Source organism: Pyxicephalus adspersus, chromosome 1 (assembly GCF_032062135.1).
Source record: "Pyxicephalus adspersus chromosome 1, UCB_Pads_2.0, whole genome shotgun sequence".
In the NCBI taxonomy this organism is placed as follows: Eukaryota; Metazoa; Chordata; class Amphibia; order Anura; family Pyxicephalidae; genus Pyxicephalus; species Pyxicephalus adspersus.
The window spans coordinates 101,828,727-101,838,677 of NC_092858.1; positions in this window are offsets into that span (position 1 = coordinate 101,828,727).

Genomic DNA, 9,951 nt, shown 5'->3' on the forward strand with positions numbered 1-9,951 from the left:
GCGCACGATTCCGGATCGCTAATACGAATGCGCGACCGATAATCCGATTTTGCTTGATGAATCAGGGGCACAGTGTACACATTCCCATGAGATCAAGTCGAATGCCTTATGAATATCAAAAGACAACATACTAGGGATTTACATTCTCTGAGCGAAATGGACCAAGCTGATTATCTTACGCTTACCATCTGCAGCCTGTCTTCCCAGATCAAACCCAACTTAGTCTTTATGACTCAAAGAATGCAAATATTTGTTCAATTGATTTGCTAGAATTTTTGCCAAAATTTTAATGCCCACGTTTAACAACAATATACGTCAGTAGTTATGGACGTCTAAGCAGTCTTTATTTGGTTTAGGCAACAATATTCTTATATGCGCTAAAAGAGAGGAGTACCGTTCTTGAGGGTTTGTCTTGAGATGATAGAAATAACTGACCAGGTGGGGAGCCAAAACTTCCTTAAACTTCCTAAAATAAACCGAAAACCCATCCGAGCTCGGTTTTTTGTTAGATTGTAGTGATTTAATTGCCATAATTGTCTCTGTCACTATAACATCAGCATCTAATGTTGCGGACATCCCTTCAGTTCATGTGGGAAGTCTAGTCCGTTCAAATAGTTGATCAGCTACTGATCGTTGAAAACCAGACAGAGAAGCATAGAAGTTAGAAAGAATCTCCTGAAATCTCCTCACTATACTAACCGGGTTGGCTTGTACAGTGCCATTTGGCAGACGTAGCCGGACAGTAGACTTTTTAGAATGAGCCATATTAACTAGGTTAGCCATCAAAGAGCCTGGCTTATTGCATAAAATTTTTGCCTAGCCCATCTGAGTTGTTTCTCAACCCAACAATCTAGTAAGATATTGAGTTCAGATCTAAGTTGTTGTACTGATTTATAAAGCCCCTTGTCCTGGGTTGATCTCCATCTCTCCTCCATCTGCTCCAGTTGTATCAGTAAGGTCATTAATTCTCTTCAGCTTAGCTTTTTTATAGCGGGAACTCGCTAGGGGGATAATTTAACCCCTTACAGTAGCCTTATGAGCATCCCATAACAGAACCGAGGACTCTACAGAACCCAAATTTTCTTTAAAAAAAAGTTTTACAGAATCCTCTACGCACTATTTCAGGAGATGAGAGTATGGCATCATTGAGGCGCCAGTGAAATTCAGACGCCCGTGGAGCATAGTAGTTAACTATAGTAAAAGCAGTATCAAAAATAAGACCTTGTAGTATTAGTACCTTGTAGTACCCCTGGGATCCTGTACAACCTGTTCACACGTAAAGGGTGTATTTTTATGAAGTCACCCAACGCTTTTTTTTCTGAAATAGTGGAATTGTAAATCTGAGGGTATTGATTGTGTAAATATTTCACTGTATCGCAAATGAAAAAAAGTTTTGCCTTTAGGTAAACTAAGAGATTTTCAATGCAAATGTATGGATGCAGTTAGTGGATTATCATTTTTTTTGTTCCGTAAAAGTATTTCCTTACTTACCCTTTTACTACTTACTTTTAATGAAAAAAATTATGTATTACAGAAAATTTTACAAAGAGTTCTATTTAAAAAATTCAGAAAGTAGACCTTGAATCAAAATCAATATGAAAAAAAAAATTTTTCAAATATGCTTACTATACACTTTGGCTACTATCTGTGGCACCTATGTATGGGTTAATGAGTGGGCCTTTCAATGTGATCTTGGGAAAGCCTAAAGCTCCAAATCTTACACTTCTGCTCTATGCTGGAGTGTGTTCCTATGATACTTGGGATTCTTTTTCTAAAGACCACCCCAGAAGTCCCAGTGGCATTACCATCGCCTAAATGCCATGGGTGAAAGCAAGGGAACAAAGTATATTCTTGTTGTTTTTAGTGTGGGAAATTTGTACAATTGTAAAGTCTAGTACTTTAAAGATATAAACTCTCTTCCTGTTAAGTCTACCAGACAGAAAGTGAGCAAAAATCTTCATAATGAGACACAAATGGAAAAAGATTACAAAGAAGTTTTAATCCTCTCTTACTCTATTTCAAATAAAAAAGAACCAAGATGTTTTGATGGTTCAGAAATTCCCCTTGTCGGGGCTTGGATTTGGGAAGAGAAATAGAGTCTGACCTTGTTTAGTGGAGTGTTTTAATGGAGAATTTCTAATAAATGGGACTGATTCAGATGGCAGGACTGCATACATGAGATTCTGGGGCAGTGTATCAATCTCACACTGTCCTAATTTAGGCTTCTGGTTACCACTCAAGTTTTAGGTTACTAGTAAAGCATTTAGCTATTGGCAAATATTGCAATCAATTTCCAATCTGTGTTCTTTAGCTTTGTGTGTAGCCTCCACCCACACAATACAGTTTGTAGGGCCATTTAATGATATGGATAATTTAGTTACTTTGACACCTGAAAAATCTTTTGATTACTCCATCTGTAAGAGGATGCAGAAGTAGTCACCTTTCATAGGATCGTAAAAATGCAAAGAGGAAAGAGAGATAATATCCGGTTGTCTGAAAATGTCAGTGGACTCTTTTACTTCTCACAGCTCTGAATATTTGATTGAGAATAATTCTTTCTTTATAGAAAGACTTGTGGATAGTTGTAAATGATAATGTTTTTTGGAAAAAAAACTTATTGAATGATATTGGGACACAAAAGGTATATGTGGTGACTTTTAACATATAATCTCATAGGAGGTATATACTTATTCCTTTCTTAGACTTACATATTAATTTGGGGCATGACTGGGTAGAAGGAAGCCATCCATCAATACCATACAATTACAAGGAAAATAGTTGTTTGGCTTTCAGGTGCCATTCTTATGAATAACAACCACCATGTAATTCCAAAACAAAACTTGCAACATAACCATTTGAAGAACCATTTTGGCCCTGTCATTATTGAATTTATTAAGGAAAACCCTCTGTAATATTTTACCTAGTGACAACACAAGTTTGAATACGTTCCAGTACTTGCAATTTTAAGGAAAAAATATCTAACACAGTAAGAGTGAGTGAAAATATACTTTATGACTAATACAAAAAAAACAAACCTAGCTTATCATTAAAGGTAATATCCACCTGGAATCAAGCAGCAGCGGGTAGTAGTGTTTTAGGTTAGGAAAGTTTTCTTGCCACAAGACAAAAACAGAAAAAAGTAGGGGCCACCATTGCTAACTTGTTTTTAAAAGTGTTGACTCTAAAGTCCTGTACAGACTTCAGATTTCTGTTGTAGCAAATTATTTTTGTGATTTTTTCCAGCGACAGGAGAACAAACGAGTGCGTGTTATTGAGAGGGGAATGATGAGGGTGAGTGAGTGGCACAAATGTAGTTCTTCACCAACCCATACAATAAGAAACACAAATTATAATAAGAGTGAGTATTCTCTATATATATGCTTTGGTATTTGGGTTCCCTCAATGGTCATCAGTACAGCAAATGTTTTTGCCAGGGTAACCTATTTGTAACCACTAACACTAACATGAACACATTTTAGAAACACAGAAAGGCAACAGCAGGCAGAGTTGAAGGCAGGTCAGAACAAATGGCAAAAGCTACAAAGGTCAATCTTAGAAACAGCAAGGTATTCTATTAACTAAAATACAGTAGAAACCTGTGAGTAAAATAATTTGTCTCAAAAAAAGATCTTTCCATTGCAATCAGATTATATTTTCAGCACATCTGATGGTAGGAAATGTTAGTACACCCACCTAATCATAGGCAGACTCTAGGGTGTGGGGTATAGAGTGGCAGTGGCATATTTTGATTATTGCATTTCTACAAATTGTGTGTCATAACTTAGACCTACAGGTGCTAGCATTACCTATTTCTTCATAGTATAGATTTTAAAAATCAGGAACTAATTTGGACTTTCTAATAATTTCCTATGCATATGTTAGGAATTGGTAGGGTGTCCCATGAATCTTGGTTTCCAATCTATCTGGGACATTTAAATGAACCAGCACCATATCCTTATTGCAACAATCCATCCAGTAGATTCAAGAATCAGCAATACTATGGAAAAGAAAATCAATGCACAACATTAGAAACCAAAAGCAAGAAAGCAAAGTTTGGACTGAGAGTGGGATAATCCAGAAAAAAAAATATTCTTAAAACCCTCTCCCGCACTGGCAAAAAAAAGGATCCTAAAATACCCTTTTACTTACCTAAATACATGTATGTATGTGAATAAGAGGTGGAGTCTTTCAGTTGTCCACGTAACTCTTTGCCTGACTTCCTTACTTGGACATTTGCTGATGAACTGGTTTTCATGGAATGTGGAGGCCCAATTTTTTGGCCTTGGTGTGGTCATCATTAAGTCATTTGTGAGCTTCTTCTAGGGACAATGTATAATAAGAATGGATTTACAATGCAAAGCACAGTGTAATACATGTAAACTATATAATATATGAATGTAATTAGGTTTTAGGTTTTTTTCCATATCTTGGATGAAGGTACATAGCAGAATAATGTGACAGTAGGCAACAACTGTGTAATAGCCCATGTGGAAGTTTGCTGAAATATCTCTGCAAAGGATATAAAGCATATAACATAAATTGTATGGACACTCTGACTTTGGCATGGTTACAACTTGGAAATTTTTTTTAATGAGCAGTAATAACCACAAAACAAAAACAATTAGGTATTTGCTGGATGCAATACGAAAAAAAAAGTACATTTTGTATTTCAACATACAATACAATAACCTAGATAATAAAACCTATGTGTTCCTTTACACGTTTCACTAATATAGCTTCCTCAGGAAACCTAATATTGTACAGGTATAAATAAGGCTAGCAACCAATAGCAGGACAAGGTTGGAGCCAGGAACTACTCTGCTCATTGGCTGATGCACATTTCCTGAAATCCCCTTCAGCTGTGAACAGCCTTAGAGAAAGTGCAAGGGATCCAGAGAAAGTACAAAGGCACATCTTTGCACAGTTAAAGGGAGGCTTGGGACAGATGATCTAGGGGCGGAGTGGTAACAAAATTATAAAAAATTCCATCCATCATGTAGCTTAATCTACAACATACCATGGTCTTAGGACTGTACCAATATATTATATATTGCTTGCCACTTACATGGTTATTAACTCCAGTATTTACATAACAGATGAACATTTAAGGAAACCGTATCAGCGCCATTTGGTGAAAGCCCAGAGAGAGTTCTCTATACCCAATATCCACCAAGTGGGGGGGCCTCAAGTACAATATTTGGTGTTTCTCATTAGGAAGCTAAATTAGCTAAATGTATAAGGGAACGCATATGAATGAATATTTATTATATTCACTGCAAAGGAAAGGATTTGCAAGTTCTTCAGCACTGAAGTGGAGTCTGTTTATTGTATTTTACTTTACCTGAAATTGTATTACATGTTTAAACAAAAAGTTAAGTTTAACAATAATATCTACCTGAAAAGTCCTGCTTTTTCAAATTTTCCCAGTTATATAATTCCTTATAATTGAAGTTGGGTCTAATTGATTCATTTGGCAACTGAAGTTTCTATTTATCAGTTTATCTGTCATGATGGTCAGATGGTCATTTTTACTTTTCATATGCACATTGATGCAATTGAGTGGCAACTAAACACGTGTTGCATATTAACACAATGAAGCATAATGTGCATTTGCTGTATAATTCTAATATCCATTATTATAGCAACACCTGCATGCTCAATGTAGCGTAGTTGTGAGTTAGCAATGAGAAAAACTTTTGGTGTATCATTGTTCCATTTTTATTTGACAGCAGCCAGGGTGTGTGAGGAAGATAAATGAAGTTATGGCTTACTAATTAAATTAAGTTAAATGCAATGTTATGTTCTATTAGAATTTAGTATACACACACAAACCATTGGCCTGATTTATAAAAGTGCTCTGGAGAATATACACTTTTATGCGTGAACTTGGGCAATCCAGCAAATCTAAAATAGATCAGGTCAAGGTTTGAAAACACTTGCCAACAAATAGCAAATTCATTTTAGATAGTAAATAGTAAATTCATTCCAGGTAAATAGTAAATTCATTCCAGGTATGCTGGATCACCCAGCTTCACACATGAAATTCTATCATCTCTAGTCTTGGGGAGCTTTTTCTAAGTCAGGCTCCATGTGTCTACAGTCATGAATCTATATTGCAGCTGGAAACAAAGCCATATAGAGTATAAAATGATAGCAACAGTTTGACTTTTCTGGAGCAGTTTAGTGGGTATAGCAACATTTGTGAACTTTAGGACAACCTGGCTGTTATAATTTAAAAAATCATAAAAAGCATCCCAGTAGGTTTAGATCTTTGGGTAGTAATACTTGTAGGACTCTATTTGTTGACTTTTGTAGACTATTTCCATTATCAGAATGTGGATGATCCTTTGTTGACTTTCAAACCATATTCCTATAGAAATGCCAAGACTCTTTTCTAGTTTTTCCTATGTTCTTTGTCATTTGTCCTGGTTATCCAGATAGCACTGTATGCTATATGCCAGGTGCCAAGGCAATGCCAAAGACCATGCACTACTACAGTCCTTTTAGTGTATTGAATGAATGATAATATTTGAAATTTTCTTTTCACTCCATCTGTAAGAAGGCCTAAATAGAATCAATTTTGCAAATTATTTGTTCACCAGCAAGAGGCAGAAATGCTTTATCAATGGTAATGTATAATTCTCAGCACTGGATCCACAGTACATTAAAAAGCTCTACAGATTCATATTGGTCCGTCTTGTTTGATGATAAAGACAAAGCATACGTCTTAATTCGTGCAGGATACTTGCTGCTGGAAATAATACCCTCTTTCTTCAAAAGGTAAAATTAGCATTACCTCTTGGACAAATACTGTAAGGGCAAACTGTGAAATATGGGGAGTGTATTTTTCTCAAGGCGTATTTCAGTTTTAATGTTTTTAATTGCCCAGACACTTATAAATACTTTTAATGCTTGAGTATCTAGCAGACATGCTACTGTAGCTGTAGTGTAGCTTTTTAATTGATTTTCAGTCAAGAGGTATTTTGTCTAACAACACCCAATTAACGAATCCAGGCCACTTATTTTCACATTATCCAGGGGTAATATTAAGTCCAGGGGTATTTGCAATTGTTATTTTCTTCCTTGATCAGTAATACATCTAGTGACGCTATGTTCTGTCCAGTGTATGTTTTAAATAGTAGAGCTTTCTGCAGTGGCACAGCTTTATACACTCATTTATACTCTGAGTATGTCATAATTGATACTGCTGATCCAGTGTCTAGTTCCATGCCAGCTAATCTGGGTGTTAGCCAAACAACAGATCTGTCACCACTATCTGCATGATGGAACGCAATACTTGCTAATTCTGGGTCATTAATGTTAGTAGAAAAAAACTTCATGCGTCCTGGGAAAAACATCTTTAGGTAAATCAGCAGATTTAAGTATTGTAGGACCACTTTTATACCTGTAGCAGTATGTTAGTTTTCATTTCCTTTTTTTATTAGTTTTGCCTGAGCTTACTTTGTTTCCATGTTCTGTAATTATAGGGTGTCTTAAACAGCTCTCCCCATTGCTACTGCAATTTTATTGTTTGTTATTATCTTATGTCAGCAACCTTTTTTGTATAGTCTCACTGCAAAGAACACACACATTTCTGTCCCTAATGCCCCTTTCACACTGTACATTGCGTTAACATATGACAGTACATTATGATGCATTCATTGTGAATGGACTGGCAACACACTTCAACACTTTATAACAACCAACAAGTCGTGCTGCACTTTGTTACAGAAAATGTCTCCTAAAAAATTAATCTTTCAATGCAAATACTATAAGCATAATAACATAAAATACATATATAAACATGAATATAAAAAAAAAAAGTATGTCCTATTATAACACTTGTGTGCTCTTCTTGTCAAACATCAACACCCAACTTGTATTACCAATGTAAACAGAAATGTAATTAAAGCTTGCCCTTTACAGCTAAAGAAATGTAATTAGAACTTAAATAGGAATCTTTTTATTTAATATTCTGTATACGTTTTATATCAGTGGTCGCCAACCAGTGGTCTGTGAGAAAATTTATTGGTCCGCAGAAAAATTGCCCTGCCAGTGCGCCGCCCAGCAGGGTCCTTTTCCTTACCCTGCTGATCATGTCCTCCATAGTCACAGCCCTGCAGTATTGTCCCCCCACGATGTTTAGAAAGCAGGTCTGAGCCTGTATGGGAGAGTGGATGGGTTCTGGCATCATCACGTCACTCTGGGGGAAGTTTCTTCCCCTTTGGATGACACACAGCTTCATGCACATGTGCAAGATTTAAAATTATGAATTTAGTGGTCCATGAAGTCCGAAAGGTTGGCGACCACTGTTTTATATGATGTTCAAAAACATGAATATAGATAACGCTATATAGTGCAGTAAACGTATTTAAAATCAAGAAAAACCATAACAAAGATCCAGTTACATTTTTGTAGCTCAGGGTAAGACCCCATGGAACATATACAATATATTAAAGGTTGTATGATCTGGGGTGGCTTCAGTTGATCAGTTCTAGGTTCAGTACATGACAGTACATTATGGTGCATTCATTGTGAATGAACTGGCAACACAATTCAACAATTTATAACAATCAACAAGTAGTGCTAGTGGAAATAAATGTTGTACCGTAACATTGCATGAACTGGAATTGAGTTGGCCTCTGGAAATTATACCATGGTGAATGTGTGTTGTATTTAAACCTAAAAGAGATCCAACAAAATATTAGTGTGTGCCTTTTTTGGACAGGCAGTGTACTCACCTTACCCGTGCTTCCTTTGCTGGCCATAAGCCCGGTCTGTCTGCACTCTATAGAATCATCAATTGCATATATGTTAATTTTTGTTTAAAGAATAAAACTAACCAACAAGGATACAGACAGCAGTATAAACCTTGCAATGGCTCTAATCCCACACTGCACTAAATTACACAAAGAAAATGCCTTTTAAAGCCTTACTTTATAGTAAACACTTTTAGTTTCTTCTAGATTTTTCTGAAAGTTCCTATTTATTCAGTTTATGATATATCCAGTAGTAGCTAGGCACATTCAGCTGGACTTGTTCTTGTAATGTTAAAAATACATTTTGTAGCCTGACCAAGCCACTTGCTTAGTTCTAATGAGTGCCAGCTAAATTCCCTGATATGTATATCCTCAAAAAACAGGCATCTTAATTAAATCTTAAATATGCCAAGGCAAATGTTGATTGTCAAAGAACAGAATATGTGATGTGAAACTTGTGGAACCACCCTCTTCTGGTTACAGGAAGTCTGCATAGGTGTCAGTCCATAAATTTTGTTGTTGCATTGTGTAGAAATGTTGAAATTGCAAAATGTGTAGAAGACAAAAGTCAAAGGACCCTGACCCTATTCAGTGATAGTTAGTGTACTTGGCCTGTTTTATGCCTCTCGTAATGTTAAAACTGTTTTGTAGCTTGACCGAGCCACTTTTAATGAGCATCAGGAAAATACCACAGTTGGTATTCACACAGGTAGGACAGATCAGTGGCCGCCAACCTTTTCGGACCAGCGGACCACTAAATTTGCCTGCAGTCATTTTGCATGCAGAGGGGAGCCGGGTGTCACTCAAAGGGGAAGAAACTTCCCCCATAGTGACGTCATGATGCCAGAACCTGCCCACTCTCCCATCACAGACCTGAGCCTAAGGTCAGATGTCATGTCACTTCCCTGAGCCTGGGATTCGTACGGGGGACATAGATTGCTGCTCTAGCCATGATCCACCGGTTGGCGACCGCTCTTATTTTTTTCCAAATAAAGTGTGACAGGACAGATGTTACTTGTCCAAGAACAGGATGGAAGGTGTAAATGTTGTGGAACTATCGTCTTTCAGTTGCACAACCCTATGCTTCTTGTGAGGAACTCTGCATGGATGTTAGTCATTTGCATTATGTGGCTGAAGCTGTGAATTGTTATTGATTTTTGCCAGGGCAGAGAGGTTAAAACAGAATTATATG